The sequence below is a fragment of the Gopherus evgoodei genome, chromosome 3, assembly GCF_007399415.2.
Source record: "Gopherus evgoodei ecotype Sinaloan lineage chromosome 3, rGopEvg1_v1.p, whole genome shotgun sequence".
Taxonomy (NCBI): Eukaryota; Metazoa; Chordata; order Testudines; family Testudinidae; genus Gopherus; species Gopherus evgoodei.
In genome coordinates, this window is record NC_044324.1 from 87,523,117 (window position 1) to 87,541,090 (window position 17,974).

Sequence of the window (17,974 nt, forward strand, 5' to 3'; positions counted from 1 at the left end):
TTTTTTTTTAATCTTTTTTTTTTTATCCCTCACTATGGAAGATAAGACACCCCCATCTCCTTTTTTCATCCTGGGCCTCCTCATATGATGTAACTGTTTCTTGCTCTTCATTCAGAGCCCTGCTCTTAGAGAATGAGAAGAGAACTACTTTGTGCCTTCAAGAGGAAACAGAAACCTTTTAGAGTGTTTTTTTTTTGCTTTGAGTATAATACAAAATGACATTAAACTGCTAACAATTAGTAGAACAGATTGATTTAACTTATATTAAAATGAAAAACAATTAAAAAAACCCCAAAAGCAAAATTTTGTTAAGATTTCTGCTGTAATGACTAATACTTGTTTTTCTTGATGTTAAAATATTCATCTTTCTTGTGGGTTAAATAATTCCTATATTTAAATAGCATGCACATAATTTTCTTAAGCACATTGCTTAAAATGTACGGGGTAACTATACTTAAATAAAAATCTAAACAGCTACCCCTTGATGTGGTAATTAGTAATCGTGTGAGATATTACCCTATTTTAAAAATATTTTATGTGTGCAAGTTCAGTCATAGTGTATTTGGAAAATTAAGTGCCCATTGTTTATAGTTTGATGGCTTGCTGATGTTCATATTTTGTTCCCAGTTGAAATGCATTCCAGTGGTGAAAACAAAATCTCTACAGTTTAATTGTACCCCAGGGTGGAGTTGGGAATGTGTCAAAAAGTGAAAGAACACCAGCTTTAATAAGCATACAATGCAATTTAACAGTTCATAAAACAGTAAAATTTAATCTCAGACTGAGAGATTTATTAAATCTCACTCAGCAAAATGGGGTGTGGGATGTGTGAGCAAGTGAGAATTAAGTGAAATGATTTCAGGGGCAATAGACTTTATTACCCAAGGAAGGGGGGAACTGGTTTATCAAGCCATTTCTTAATTTTATTCACTGGTTATAATTGCCTTAAAGAGGAGAGCTTTCTGGGAGCAGAGGAAATATATTGGTTCTGTAGAATGCGTGCATATTACTAATTCTGTCAGGCCTCATCTAACTGAAATCTCTGTAGGTAATCTTGTGTTGCGGTTCTACTACTAATTGCTAAAGATTTTTAAATGCAATGCAACTTAAACATCTTTAGGGAGAAATGACTATCATGAATTAGGTTTATAAAATGTCCATTGAGAAATCAAAGCAAATGGTATGATCTCCTCTCCTAAAAAGATTATGGTTAGTGGATTTTTTTTCTTGATGGGGCTTTTTTTTTGTCATATTCCACAAACTCATGTAGCTGACTTGCTGTATGTTACTGGTTTTATTTTGTCACCTTTGACAAGAATGGCTTTTCTGTGCACTGTGCAATTGCTAATGATGGGTAAATCTCAAAAGTTTTGAAGGATGGTGTGGTTGAGATAAGTATCCAGATATTCATCCCAAAACAAGATGAGTAGAAATATCTGGAAATATAATCTTCCAAAAAATGTAAGATTCAGGCCATTACAGTAGTAATAGGAAGGTTCAAGTCAACTCTTTAAAATAAGTAAATAAATTAGAACTGGTTTGTAAATTCCTAATCATTCTTTACTCTGCCAGCCTTGTTAATCCCATGTATGAAATAGCATGGCAGATTGTGTGATGATGGCAGTGTTTCACACAATGCCAAATGAGAAAATTCCCACTAAGTGGGATTAGGAGAGTCCAGTGTTTAACTCCTACCATTGGTATAATAATAGAACAAATTACTTTTTTAATATGAACCTAAATGGAGCTGGAAAATTCCATCCCACAGTTCCAGAATCCTCCTATACCAAAGAAGTGAAGTTTGACTTGTTAATATAGCCACTTACAGAACCCTCCCAATATAGAATATATAGAGTTAATGTATGTGGGTTCAAGGAACAATCTTGCATATTTGAAAAACTTTGGAGTTTAGCTCCATATGCAGAAAAACTGAGCCTGCTCTACATGCCAAAGCCAATACAAACCAGATATGCAAATATATGCATATTGGTGTAGAAGGGTTTAGGGAGAGTGTAAAAAAGCTGTAAAGCTTGTTTGCAGGGAACTCTAAGAATTAGCATCCCTTCTCTTCTTAGTTTGCAGAGGTGGCTAGAGAGAACTGCAGATCATTTTAGAACTTTCTATGGCATCATTCCATGAGTCTTGTAAATGTTCTTTAGCAAAGAGAAGGAAGCAAATGTTCTGATATTTCAAGTTATTGGCCACAAAGCTGGAATTTCTAAGAGAAACTCTATGGCTTGTGCGATGCTGGAGGCCAGAGCAGATAATCATAGTGGGCCCTTCAGGAATTATGAACTATGAAATGAGAAAAAGTTTATTTTTCCACCTTCTCTCATTTCTTTTCCTATTTGCTTAAATGTGGTTTTTGGTCTAACTATCTGAAAGAGAAAAACCTTTTGCTGCATTTTATCTGTTTTATTTCTGAAGCATTGTATCATTTTACAGTAATAAAAATAAGGCTGAAAGAAAGTTTGAGCTATCTTTATACAGCATAAAAGAACAATAAATAGCAAAAGCAAACATGCCTTGTTCTCATTTAGCAGTTGAGCTTTAAGTATTCCCGTAAAATATTGACAAAAATGTACACTCCTCTCTCCAATAATCCCATGTAGGCCAAAAATGTTTCATGTGACTGGGTACTTTTGCAATATAAATAAGATGTTTATTTTCAACCAATTTATGAGCTTCTATTACCCAGCCTCATATTTTGGTCTCTGATTAAATTTAAAATCTGATATTTTAATATCTGATTAATCAGAAATCCTGAATTAGTTGCATATGTATAATAAAGACCAGTTGCCTTGGGTTTAAGACAATGAGTGTGCTAGAATAGTGTGACTTGTACATGAGACTACTGAGAGCAAAGGATTTTGTAGAATATTTCTATAATGGAGGTATGAACTTTATAACAAAAGTGATAGAGTAAATTATTGTCATAAATGTTTTGTGTACATTATTTAAATATAGTCAATATTCACTTTATATTAGTCTTGCAATTATATGTTACAACATAGAAAAACAAAGTCTAGATTCTGCTCTTATTTACATTAGTGTCAACTTGCATATTTTGTATAGTTTTGGAGTAACTGAGAGCATAAACAGGCCTATTAACTGTAAACTATAATAGCCACGAATGAAAAAAAGAAATAAATTCAAGGAGCTTTATAACTCTTATAATGCCTTTGATAAGAAGACATTTCTGAATAGAGAAAATATTTTAGTTTACAATTTTCAGAATAACATATTGTGCAGTAAATTAATACAGTATGTAGAGTCTTTCCAGGTTCTCAGTTGAGGCTAGGTCCTCTGATCCAACCACACTGTGCTCAACACAGGATCTGAGACAAAGAAGGAGAAGGGAGTCTTTGAAACATCTTTTTATTCCTCTGATTCTGAATCCACTGGAGGCACTTCACTTTCCAGGTGTGAGAAAAAACATAGCAGATTCTCTCAGTGGACAATGGACCACCATTAGTAATTTATGAAGAAGGGGATTCTTCAAGGTATTTTCCAGCAGCTGGGGATACCAGGTAATAGACCTTTTCCCCAGCAATATGCAGGATACTCTGCAGGGCAGGCCTTTTGTCTTCCATGGTTAAGTCATCTGTTGTATGCATTCCTGCCAGTTCCTCTAATTCTGACGGTAATTGGGAAACTGAAACATACAAGGCAACTTTAATTCTCATTGCATCTGCACCTACACAGTACTGGTACATAGACCTGCATCAGGCAGGGCCGCCCAGAGGATTCAGGGGGCCTGGGGTCTTTGGCAGCGGGCGGCCCCCGCCGCCAAAGACCCAGCACTTCGGCAGTGGGTCCTGGGGCAGAAGGACCCCCCTGCCGCCGAATTGTTGCCAAAGACCCCCCCCGCCCCGGGACCCACCGCCGAAGTGCCGGAAGGACCCCCTACCGCGGGTCTTCGGGGCACTTTGGCAGCGGGTCCTGGAGCAGAAGGACTCCCCGCCGCCGAAGACCCGGAGCGGTAGAAGCTCCAAGGGCCCAGGCCCCGCGAGAGTTTTCCAGAGCCCCCAGAGTGAGTGAAGGATCCCGCTCCAGGGGCCCTGAAAAACTCTCATGGGGGCCCCTGAAGGGCCTGGGGCAAATTGCCCCTCTTGCTCCCCCCCCCCAGAGTGGCCCTGGTATCAGCTCTCAAATTGACCACCTCACCAGTCTACTTCTGGTTGTGGATCTCTTGTCTTAGAACCAGGCATAGGTGCCCACCAGGTCTGGAGCACCCGCGGAAAAAAAGGCAATCGTCTCCTACCCTCCCTGCAGTGCCTCCCATCCACTGGTGGCCCTGCTGATCAACTCCTCCCTCCCAGTGCCTTCTGCCCACTGCAATCGGCTGTTTCGCGGCATGCAGGAGGCTCTGGGAGGAATGGGGAGGAGCGGGGATGGGGCATGCTCAGGGGAGAGTGGAACTGGGCAGGAAGAGGTTGGCGGGAGTTTGCAGGAAGGAGTTGGGTCGGGTGGGATCTGGGACAAATGCGGGTGGTTGAGCACCCCTCGGTCCAAGAGGAATCCGGCGCCTATGGAACCAGGGCAACCCATGGCACCCCAACCTGCAATCTCTTCACCTTACTACCTGGGTGATCTCTGGATAAGTAATGCAGAAAAAGTCTGCACTTCTGAGGTTCAGACAAAGACATTTGGTCCAGTAGAGATACGCATGTCATAAAATAGAAGAGAATTTTGCTGTGGACTGAATCTCATCAGCTACCAGTGAGTCTCACAGAGATAATGACTTGTACTGGATTACCTGCTACATCTGAAATCTGGCCTCTCCATCAGTGCTGTGAGATTCCATTTAACAACCATCTTTGCATTACATCTCCAATAGAAGAATTTTACCATGGGATGTAAAAAGGTCATATTTACCCTCCTGTGTCTGATCCAGTACCTCCATAGGACCTGATCAGTGATGACATATATGTTGAATGAGTATCCCTGTGTGACACAATCTATTTTATAACACTGTTGTGGATTGTATTGGGTATACAAAACACCATCATGGAGACTGGTTTGACAATACTGATTTTGAAATATTGAATCTCCTGGATGTCATGGGAGAAGGGCATGCCACACTCTTAGCTGACCCACTCTCTAAGTCAAAAGAGGTCAAATACTAGGCAGCTTGTGGCGCGCTCCAATTCAGATTCCAGAAAATGCAAAATATGTGGTTTGATCATGAAGCAGATGAACTACAGGCCTTTGCTGATAAAACCTAACTCCAAAAGTTTCTATGATATGGTCAAAGCTGTGTGTGACCCTACCCAGTCTGCCTTGACAGCAATAACAAGTGCTGTCTCATTGCAGATCATGGCATGAAGATTTAATTATTTTTCTTCTGTTTCTGATGAGTACTGGATAATGTCTGAAAAATTCCCACATCTAATGCACTTGCTGATCCACCAACACAAGATGAGGTGTTGAAGGCTCTTCAGATAATGAAAAATAACAAATCTGTTGGTCCCAATTCCATTCCAGTTGAAGTTTTCAAACAGAGAGGGAATTTTCTCATTGAAAGGCTGTTTAAGTGTTTCTTACATATCCAGCTTCAAGAAATTATACCGCAACAACTGAAAGATGTCAACATCATCACTATCTATAAGCATAAAGGCTCAAAGAGTGATTGTGGTAATTACCATCGTATCTCTTTGCTCTCCATGGCTGGCAAGATTCTTGCAAAGATCCTCCTGAACTGACTCCTGACCTATTCTTTGATAACGTTCTGTCTGAGTCACAGTGCGACTTTTGTAATCAGAAAAGCACTGTTGACATGGTTTTCATCATTTGACAATTACAGAAAAAATGTTGTGAATGGCACCAATCTTTGTGCATCATGTTTCTCAAACTAACCAAGGTAACCAAGGCACCAACAGTCAACTGCATTGCCCTCTGGAATTATTTTGCTATTTATTTATTACCATGAAGGGATGGCTAGAAGAGTTAATGTCGAGGATGATCTGGCAGACCCATTTCCAATTGCAGAAGGGGTGAAGCAAGGATGTGTCCTTGTTCCTAGCCTTTTTGGTCTATTCTTTGCTGTAGTGCTAGAGGAAGCCCTCGGTGGCTCTTCAGAAAGCATCTTTATATGCTTCCGCACTGGTCAGCTCCTTCGTATTTCCCATCTATGTCCAAATATCCAGCTGATAGAAGCATTGATCCAGGAAAGGCTCTGTACTGATGATTGTGCCTTGATGGCACACTCTGAAGCAGCATAACAGAATATTACAAAACGCTTTGCTGCAGCAGCTCATAAATTTGACCTCACCCTCAGCTGAATGAAACTGAGGTTATATATCAGCCACCTCAACAATCTTACCACGATCTGTCAATAAGCTTTAAAATACCATGCTCCAAGTCTTCAAACAGTTTGTTTATCTTGAGTGCATGCTGAACAACGAAGCAACAATTGACCACTAAGTGGAGGCAAAAATTAAGAAACCCAGGGCTGCGTACGGCCACCTCCATCATCAATTTGGAAGCAACATGTATCTCTGTACAGACAAAAATCAGTCTATAATTCTGTTTTCCTCATGACATTATGAGTAAAATGGATTTGTTATCAGTTGTACAGTAGCAAGCTTGACAGTTTCTATTTAATAATATACATATGAAGATATAGTTATCTCATAAAACTGGAAGGGACCCCAAATGGTCATTAAGTCTAGCCCCCTGTCTTCACTAGCAGAACAAAGTACTGATTTTGCCCTGGATCCCTAAGTGGTCTCCTTCAGGACTGAACTCACAACCCTGGGTTTAGCAGGCCAGTGCTCAAACCTGGGCATCAAATGGCAGGACTGAGTTTCCAACAAAGAAGTCCTGGTAAAAGTTGATCCAGAAGGCACTGAGGCTCATTTGATCAGCGCACAATTGAGATGGACTGACCATGTATGTCTAAGACCTATTTATCAAAACGAGTCTTCTGAATTATGCTCTGGCTATCATAAGCATTTCATGGTACTGACGGCAAAACATATTTGACTCCAGTGCATTGGGTGCACATACACCTACAGTGGAATGTTGATGTGTGCACAACACATCTTGAACGGTTACTGTAAACTAAGTAACCATTTTCTCCTCACTGTCCAGGGATTCCCATTATGATAACTGGTTAAGCTGGAGTTATGGCTGTTTTGCCTCATAGCGCAGTCATAATAGACCTTGAAATGTAATCTTCTGAGCAGGCAGTCCTTGCTGCTATATCCAAGCAAGTGCAGACATTGATAAATAAATCTTAGGTTGGTTTTATATACACCTCTGTTCTTTTTTAACAGTTCCATGTAGATCATATCCTATAATTTTTAATGACCGCTTTATGTAGTTTTCTGATCAAACAGGACAGCTTTCAAGGAAAGCAGCAGGCAGCTAATAATGAGGGCCCTTCTATTGTAGGTGCTCCACTCACATGGCTGTTCAGTGTTGTCAGATTATCCTTACATCTTTGTGTTCACGTACTCTTTTTCTGATTTATTTAGAAGAAAGGAAGCAGTTGCTTCTATCACAAAGCCAGTTCTAAAAGGAAAAGAAGAACTTTAATTTTACTTTATAGGGGCTGATTCTTCTCCCTTTGCATATATATTGGGCTCATTTCTGGAGTTAAGAGTTACACATTTATTTCAGTGGACTAACAAGAACTCAATAAATTGAAGTAACCCAGGAGAATAGGAAATTGCACACAATACACAGAAAGGAGTTGGAAGGGGATGTTATTTACTTTGGCTATGTGGTTTGCCATTTATTCCAATTTTTTTAAATTAATACATTGGAATTTATATTAAATTATCAGCATGTGAGGCAAGGCCTGGGAGAAGGGATAAATGATTAGCACTGGAAAGTTCTTTTACTGTCAGACTGAGCAGGTTGGTGGGATTTCAATAGGGGAGTTGCAGTGTATAAATATAAATGTCACGGTGGTGCCCTGAATAATGCAACACACTGAAAATAATATCTTCACAAAGGACGAAATTATATGATCTATGTGGCTATGGTGTGGAGTAAGGTGCCTCCTCTTAGAGCACCGAATGGGAGTGACTCCAGGTCATTCTCTTCTTTAAGTTTCGTCTCATGGAGATTCAGTCCTGCCTGGAATATCATGTGAGCTGGAGGCTTCTGCCTCAGGCTGCTCTCCCAGCCAGCATTACCGCGCAGCCGCACCTACCCCAGCCTGCCCCTTGCTTCCATGGCTCATGAAGCCTGGACAGCAGTAAGGAGCAGTTCAACTTGTGGAATGACAAATCCAGACTGAAGGATTGCATTCTATGGGCCACGTTAAGATTATTTCAGAGTCGTAGGCTAGTTCTACACTGGAGGGGGGTTCGACCTAACATACGCAACTTCAGCTACGCGAATAGCATAGCTGAAGTCGGCATATCTTAGGTCGATTTACCTGGCCGTGAGGATGGCGGCGAGTCGACTGCTGCCACTCTCCCGTCGACTCCCCTTCCGCCTTTCACTGCATTGGAGTTCCAGAGTCGACGGCAGAGCGATCGGGGATCAATTTTATTGTGTCTACACTAGACGTGATAAATTGATCCTCGATAGATTGATCACTACCCACCGATCCGGCAGCTAGTGTAGACGTACCCCCCGGATAGCATTAGTCCCTGTAAAAGCCTTCATGAAAATTTTCCCCTGCCTGTAACAAAAATGTTAATTTATCAGAGCAGCTGAAAGGATAAGGAACCCGGGACTATAACTTAGAGAGATCTTCCATATTATTTAACTCATAATTGATATAATTCAAAGTAAAATTTCACAGTGCAGTCTGCTCTAAGACTAAAAATGCAGGAGAGGAGTCAGAAAAAGGAACAGTGACCTGTTTCCAACCAGGGACATTTCATGTGTTAGGCAAACATGATAACCACTACACTACACGGCTTTTGTGTGTTAGGTGAGTGTGATAACCACTACACTACTGGGCTTCTCTTTTTTTACCACAGACTTTGCCAAATGCACAGGAATGTTTTCTCTAGCTACAGAAGCTACCTAATGCAGCATCTATATCTATGGCCTTACTGCTCACAAAGCGGTCATGCCCCATCCCAAGGCTGACACAGTGACCTGGCTTGGGCAGGATCACTAGCAAGGGATGATACTTTTGCTGTTAAGCAAACACAGCAATTCTTTCCTGGCCTCTGCCACCGAATGCCTCCATGCGTTACGTTGTGCCCTATCAGTGTGGGAGGACTGCTTGAGCTTGGAAAACATGTCATTGCGAGTGCATTTTTTTCCCTCCTTCTAATCTGCAATAACCTCAGGGATGGAGATGATAGGGGGAATGTAGAAACATTCGGGGGGGGACTGCATGGTCACATGTGCTGCTGAGTTCGCCATGCTGGCCAAACAGGAAATGAAATTCAAAAGTTCCCTGGGCTTTTCCTGTCTACCTGGCTAGTGCATCTGAGTTCAAAGTGCTGTCCAGAGCAGTCACAATGGAGCACTCTGGGATTAGCTCCTAGAGGCCAGTACCATTGAATTGCGTCCATGCTACCTCAAATTCAACCCGGTGATGTCGATTTCAGTGCTAATCCCTTCATTGGGGGAGGAGTACAGAAATTGATTTTAAGAGCCCTTTAAGTTGACAAAAACGGCTTCGTCGTGTGGATGGGTGCAGGGTTAAATCGACTTAACACTGCTGAATTTGACCTAAACTCATAGTGTAGTCCAGGGCTAAGATAAGTGAAATTATTTAAGACTTTGAACATGTTATATGAACTAATTTTAAGATGTTGGAACATTTTAAAGAACTATAGTAAAATTACTTGGTGGACAATTTTCCTCCACTTTCTGTTCTAAATTTTCTGGCTACTTTTGTTATGGTTACCTTGGAAACAAATGGAGGCATAGACTCTGTTTGTGCCCTGAGGATGCAGATAATAATTGAATACTTGCAGTGGATTTAACCAGAGAATGGAGAACTTCTAAAGTAAAATCAAGCATAGTTTTTCATAGTTAAAAATAGAATTTTTGTTGGGGCTGGAAATTGCTCATCCTTTATGCTCCACTGTATGAAAAAAAAAAATCCTGTGAAAATTTGAAAGGACAGTTTAAAAAAAACAACCCTCAAAATAAAAAGCAACAACTGTTGGATTTGGAGGGATGGCATTCTAATGGCTTAAGATCAGGCATGAGAACTCGGAGGTCTTGAATTCCATTCCTATCTCTGCAATTACTGCCCTTAAAGGTGGTCTGCAAAGGATGGTTTTTTTAAAAAGGGCTTGTGCCCTCTTTTGCATCTTTAAAGCCTTAAAGTCTTTCTTTTTTTAAATGTGTTTTTTTTTCTGCTTGTTTTTCCCCTTTAGATATATCCGGAATATCATGTCTGATCTTGTTTTGCTGGAGGATTTGTTGGACGATCTTAGAGAATATAAATGGATAGCTCTCACACTGTAGGCTTAACAATATGTAACAAGACTTCTTTTCTCCATAATATGAATAAGTCATTGACATTAAATAGGGATTTAACAAAAACAAAAATGTCAAAGAAATTTAAGCACTTTGACTAAAAATCCTTTATCCTCTCACTAGCTATGCTTTCACTCTTGGCTGTTGTGTAACATCATCACTTTGTGAAGACTGGAAAACTGATGAGCTAGTAGAGTCTTTCAGGTTGGACTGGATCTGAATTTCTAATATAAAATATAAAAAACAGATGGAAACCAACACATGTTGGAAACCAACAAAAACTCGTCAGCTCTTCCCTATACATCACGAAGGCACAAGCTTTAAATATAGCATTTCACAAACATTAAGGTCTTGTTGTAAGCTGGGTGAAAACTTATGAGTTGAGTTAAAACAGCATTTAGGTGAACACATCTTTTACCTAAGATAGTTGTAGGAAACACGGATGGGGTCCACACCTAAAACAAGGCCTAATAGAGAAACTAGCACCATGTGTTCGGGGAGGTTCTACTGGGTGTTATGACCAGGTATGTGAGTGAACACAGTAACTGGGAGAGACCAGAGAAAGACAACTGGAAGCATGGTGTCTGATCCTGGAAGAAACCTGGGGGAGAGTTAACTGAGTCAGGGATATAGGCTATGAAGAACTGTGAAAGGTGCTGTGAGCAAAAAAACCCATTTCCTGCTATCTGATTCCTTCTGCATTCAGAAACACTGGACTTTGTATATTCTTTGCAAATAGGTATTCTTGTGCTGCAGTTTTGTTTATCACCAATTCCTACTCGCAACTAAACTTCCCCAGGACCCCAAATTTTGACTATCCTCTTGTGTCAGAAGAGGACAATAGTACGACGGTGGTAATTGTCACTGTCCTTCCATCTGTAGGGGGATGGACTATATACCTAAGAACTCTTTGAAAGCTCTAATTTCTATGGCTCCACATCTGTCATTCCAGTTATGCAGTGAAAAGTCTGCTGACTTCATTGAAAAATTTGCCTATATAAAGAAGGACTGCCCCCTGTGTATTGCAAATTTAGAAATATACCAATGATCTGAGCTATAGAAAACAAACCAGTTTCCTGTTATTTCAGCTCTTCTCACAATTGATAAAATTACCAGTAAATACCAGTCAAATTCAAACAGGGCTAACATTGTTAAGCTTGTCTAGCCCATTGGTACCAGTCAATTTAAAGAGCTTCCTTGATTCCAAGTATTCCACAAAATATCTTTAAAACCGGAGGTCATTTATTTCTCTAAGCTTTTATTAGTGAAAAATTTAATTAAGAAAAAATAATTATATTAATTAAATGAAACTTAATTGAAAATCTGTAGGTTTACCTGCTTTCCATCCGTTTCTTAATCAACTGGTTTTGAGCAGTGAAGAATTCCTCCACATCATGCTTGAATATCATCTAAATTACATAGAATTTGTAGATTAGGGCTTAAAGAAGGCTGGGATTTGAATAATAAAAACTGAAATAGGATTTTCTGTCTGAAGAGCAGTACTACTTCTTTAGAACTATTTAATGAAGAAATAGAATTAGTCAGGAAAACCCCTATCCTGAATTAATGTCATGCCTAAGTGTATAATACACACACAGTAGATGTCTTCTTAAATTGTAAAGTATATTTTTGCATTTTAAAACTAGATAAGAACTAGAATATATTGAGGTGTAAGCAAAAGTAATGCAGTTCATTGGGTACATCGACCTCTCTTGTACTTGGAAAAAAGTGACATGTAGAGGTTCAGTATATGTAGCCATTTATGTCTCACTCAAAATGATTAGGGGTCTGGGGCACATGACTTATGAGGAGATGCTGAGGGAACTGGGCTTAGTCTGCAGAAGAGAAGAATGAGGGGGGATTTGATAACAGCCTTCAAATACTTGAAGGGGGTTCCAAAGAGAATGGAGCTCGGCTGTTCTCAGTGGTGGCAGATGACAGAACAAGGAGCAATGGTGTCAAGTTGCAGTGTGGGAGGTCTAGGTTGAATATTAGGAAGCACTATTTCACTAGGAGGGTGGTGAAGCACTGGAATGGGTTACCTAGGGAGGTGTTGGAATCTCCATCTTTAGAGATTTTTGAGGTCTGGTTTTTAAGGATGTAGTAGATGTTGGTCCTGCTTTGAGCAGAAGGTTGAACTAGATGACCTACTGAGGTCTCTTCCAACTTCATCTTTTATGATTCCAAAACTGGTGATCATCCTAACCCCTAGCATCACAGGAGACCCAGCACATCTATGTAAAGGTGGAATAAGTGAGGGTGAAACATGAAGCCTACAAAACTTCCCATCCCCAGGAAGCTGCTTAAACTCATCCAGTGTCCCCTCACTCCACTGCAGGAGAGGAGTCTATAACACTCTTCCTCACCACCACCATCACCCAACGGGAGTGGCGGTGGGTAGGACAAATCTCAGCACCTGGATGATAGAGGGTATATCTACACTTGGAGTTGGGGGTGTGATTCCCAGCTTGAGACTACATACTTATGTGAACTTTGATCAAGCTTGTGTGGTAAAAATAAAAATCACACCCTCGGCTACAAGTGTAGACATATCCAGAGACTTTTCTGCCTTTCCCTTTCTTGGCACCATTGTGAGGAAGAGGAAGGTGAAAGGGGGAAGTGCCAAACACACCAAGGTAGTGAGATAATGAATAGCCCAAAACAAACAAAAAAAAAAACGCCACCCACAACAACTAAAACCATACTAGATGCTGAACACAGATATACCATCATGTTCAAAGAATGTATGTTAAAGCAAAAACAACAAGGAGTCTGGTGGCACCTTAAAGACTAACAGATTTATTTGGGTATAAGCTTTTGTGGGTAAAAAAACCACTTCTTCAGATGCATCTTACCCACAAAAGCTTATACCCAAGTAAATCTGTTAGTCTTTAAGGTGCCACTGCACTCCTTGTTGTTTTTGTGGATACAAACACAGCTACCCCCTGATACTATACTAAAGCATTAACCTCACTTTTCAAACCATTCTGTAGAATGGACAAAAGAGAAAGAATCAAATTACACAATTTTTAAAATGGACATAGCCCTAGGATTGCCAGGTTTCTACTCGCACAAAACCAAATACCCTTGCCCCACTCCTTGTTCCCCGTCCTCCAAGACCCCACCCTCCACTCACTCCATCCCCCCTCCCTCTATCACTTGCTGTCCCCACCCTAACTTGCTGATTTTCACCAGGCTGGCTCAGGGGGTTGGGGTGCGGGAAGATGTGAGGGCTCCAGCTGGGGATGCAGGCTCTGGAGTGGGGCTAGGGATGAGAGGCTGGGAATACAGGAGGGTGCTCCAGGCTGGGACTGAGGTGTTTGGAGGGAGGGAGGTGGATCAGGGCTAGGACAGGAGGTCAGGGCATGGGAGAGGGTTAAGGGTGCAGGCTTCAGGTGGTACTTACCTCAGGTGGGTCCCAGAAACTGTAATGTTCCCCCTCTGGCTCTTATGCAGAGGCACAACCAGGTGGCTCTGTGCGCTGCCCCATCTGCAGGTGCCACCCCTGCAACTCCCACTGGCTGGGATTCCCAGCAAATGGGAACTGCAAAACCAGTACTTGGGGTGACAGTGTGCGGAGCCCCCTGGCTGACCCTATGCATAGGAGCTGGAGGAGGGACATGCCGTTGCTTCCAGGAGTCACGCAGAGCCCCGGCAGGCAGAGAGCCTGCCTTAGCCCTGCTGCACTGCCGACCAGACTTTTAACAACCTGATCGGTGGTGCTGACCAGAGCCTCCAGGGTCCCTTTTTGACCGAGTGTTCTGATTGAAAACTGGATGCCTGGCAACCCTACCTACTTCTGAAGCAGACAATTTTAATTTGACTCCCTGAAATTCAAGTAACTCTATTGTTTAGTTTTCCTAATAATTCCTTGTTAAAGCAGTTTGCATGTGGCAACATTATAAGGTTTTGTGTCACTCAATGACTTATGTTTATCTAGATTTTGCACTGTTATTTTGATGGTTGTACATGAAATAATATATTTACACTCAAGAGTATTTTGCTTGTCTTCTTGATAGATATCTAGATAGATAACTATTGTACTAGGTTTCACTTCATGAATGTCTGAGTGAAACTCTTTCACAAGTTGGAGTTTTGATCAGAAGGCAAAAAATTATGTTTGTTGATGAAAATGGCTCTTAACTGCAAACACTTAACTGCAGATTTCACGCTGGACAAAATCATGAGTTTTCTTTAGTGCTGTGAAAGGGCTGCTGCTTCCTGAGTGGTTCCTGGTGACGAGAATTCCTTTTGAAGCAGCCTCCCTCTGTTCTCCCTCTTCAGGGCCCACAAAGGCTCCCCACAGCTTTTCTTATCAGTCCTACTGCTTTTCACTTGGAGCTGGTTTACAAAGCCTTCCAAATAGTCCCACCAGTAAAGTCTATCACTGCACTCCAAAAGTTCACACTTATCTCTGGCTTTTCTGCCATGCACACAGAGCTCTTCTCTTGCCACAGCCTGCTCTTCACAGGGTCACTTCTCATAACTGTCTCAGGGTATGTTTACACTACGGGATTATTCTGCTTTTACAGAAACCGTTTTTTTTAAATCGGATTGTATAAATTCAAGTGCATGCGGCCACACTAAGCACATTAATTCGGCGGTGTACATCCATGTACGGAGGCTAGGGTCGATTTCCAGAGCATTACACTGTGGATAGCTATCCCATAGCTATCCCATAGTTCCCGAAGTCTCTCCCACCCATTGGAATTCTGGGTGGAGATCCCAATGCATGATGAGGCAAAAACAGTGTCACAGGTGATTCTGGAAAAAAGAACAGGTGATTTTGGGTAAATGTCGTCACTCAATCCCCTTATTCCGTGAAAGCAATGGCAGATAATAATTTTGCGCCCCTTTTTCCCTGGATTGCCCTGGCAGACACGATAGCATGGCAACCATGGAGCCCGTTTAGCCTTTTTGCACTGTCACTGTATGTGTACTGGATGCTGCTGACAGACGCGGTACTGCAGTGCTACACAGCAGCATTCATTTGCCTTTGCAAGGTAGCAGAGATGGTTACCAGCCCTATTGCACCGTCTGCTGCTATCATGGGTGCTCCTGGCTGGCCTCGCTGAGTTCGGCTGGGGGCGCATGGACAAAAATAGGAATGACTTCCCAGGTCATTCCCTTCTTTATGTTTTGTCTAAAAATAGAGTCAATCCTGCCTAGAATATGGGGAAAGTGTACTAGAGAACCAGAGAAGACAGCCGCTCCGGGTCAGAGCCCCAGATATCCCACAGAAATGATGAGCCATGCCATCTAGAGGGTGCCCCTGCAAGAACTCCACCCGTTGCTTCCCTCCTCCCCCACCCCTCTTGGGCTACCATGGCAGTGTCCCCCACATTTGTGTGATGAAGTAATAAAGAATGCAGGAATAAGAAACAATGACTTTTTAGTGAGATAAAATGAGGGGGAGGCAGCCTCCAGCTGCTATGATATTCCAGGCAGGACAGAATCTCCATTACTCATTAAAGGATGGGGGCGAGAGGAGCACAGCCTCCCGCTGCTATGATGACGGTTACCAGTCCTATTATACCATCTGCCAGGACTGAATCTCCAGGAGACAAAGCTTGAAGAAGGGAATGACCGGGAGTCGTTCCCATTTTTGCCCAGGCGACCCCGGCCGACCTCACTGAGGCCAGCCAGGAGCACTCACAGGATGATGATGAGGATGACTATCAGTCATATTGCACCATCTGCCATCGGGGAGGGGCGGGGATGCTGCTGTTTAGCGCTGCAGCACCCCGTCTACCAGCAGCATCCAGTAGGCATATTGTGACATTGAAAAGAGGCAAGAAACGATTTTTTTCCCTTTTCTTTGATGGGGGGGAAGGGGCTAAATTGACGACATATAGCCTGAACCACTGGCGACAATGTTTTTGACCCTTCAGGCATTGGGATCTCAGCCAAGAATGCAAATGCTTTTCGGAGACTGCAGGATCTGTGGGATAGCTCAAGTCCTCAGTCCCCCCTCCCTCCCTCCATGAGCATCCATTTGATTCTTTGGTTTTCCGTTACGCTTGTCACGCAGCACTGTATTGAGTCCCTGCTGTGGCCTCTGTCTATCATAGCCCGGAGATTTTTTCAAATGGTTTGGCATTTCGTCTTCTGTAACGGAGCTCTGATAGAACAGATTTGTCTCCCCATACAGTCCATGCTGGGCAAACAGAAAATGAAATTCAAAAGTTTGCAGGGCTTTTCCTGTCTGCCTGGCCAGTGCATCCGAGTTCAGATGGCTGTCCAGAGCCGTCACAGTGGTGCACTGTGGGATAGCTCCAGGAGGCCAATACCATTGAATTGTGGCCACACTAACCCTAATACAAAATGGCAATACCGATTTGACCGCTACTCTCCTCGCCGGGGAGGAGTATAGATATCAATATTATGAGCCCTTTATATCGAAATAAAGGGCTTCGTTGTGTGGACGGGTGCAGGGTTAATTCGGTTTAATGCTGCTAAATTCAGTATAAACACGTAGTATAGATCAGGCCTCATCCTTTTAGTATAATTTTCTGGCTCTGGCTTACTTCTCTGACCATTAAAAGTAGCAAAGAATCCTGTGGTACCTTATAGACTAACAGACATTTTGGAGCATGAGCTGTCGTGGGTGAATACCCACTTGGTCAGATGCATGTCTTCACCCATGAAAGCTCATGCTCCAAAATGTCTGTTAGTCTATAAGGTGCCACAGGATTCTTTGCTGCTTTTACAGATCCAGACTAACACGGCTACCCCTCTGATCTCTGACCATTGTCTCCCTTGTTCTGCTGGAGGTGGTAGTCTACATATTGTCCTCCTCCAGACATATTTGTTCATGGTTGGGGTGAGACCAATTGAATATGAAGAGGGCTTAGTTGTTGATTAGTTTAATCTATTTTTTGCAGTGGGTTGTCTGTCTCTTTCAATAACACTGTTCTTATTCCTGTTTTTGTAAAAATGGTGATGGTTACTATGGAAAGCATTCTGACTACTGATTGCTACAGGAGATGTGTGATTAGCATTTCCTTTCTTTGGTTCGGGGAATGTAGTTAGAAGATGGCCAGTGAAAATACATACTTGTAAGAAGACCGTAGCACATACATTTGAAATCTGAGCCAGACTAATGTGTAGTACATTTTTTATGGTTTCCTTGAGAAAATATTGAATAGCTCCAACTTTAGCAAGATGCGGCCAACAGAATTTTAATTTATACAAAGCTGACATACTATTTTACTCCAGCTTTTGTGAGCTATATTGGCTCCTTCTCAGATATCAATTTGGACTTAAAATATTTTAATGTGTTATTAGGTGGTGAACAATTTAGGATCTGTGTATTTTTTGTCCGAGTTGTAGTATCAGTACAAGCTTTGTTGTTGCTTGAATCATCTGAAGCCATTGTACTGACTATTTCAAAATTGGGATTTATTCCCATTTGAATTTTGAAATGTCAGCTCAGGAGACCTATTTAAATCTAAACGTGGCTTATGGTCTATAAAGGCATAGCACTTTTGCATATTGTAAAATGCCCTGGGATGCATTTGCATGAAAAGCCGCTGTATAAACTCATTTTGTATTACATTGTATT

General features: G+C 41.8%; 1 protein-coding gene across 4 annotated transcripts in view; it reads left to right on the plus strand.

The window, feature by feature from the left end:
* The window catches only part of GRIK2 (glutamate ionotropic receptor kainate type subunit 2), a 598,580-nt gene that overhangs the window by 290,562 nt on the left and 290,044 nt on the right, over positions 1 to 17,974 (plus strand). The window lies entirely within an intron of this gene.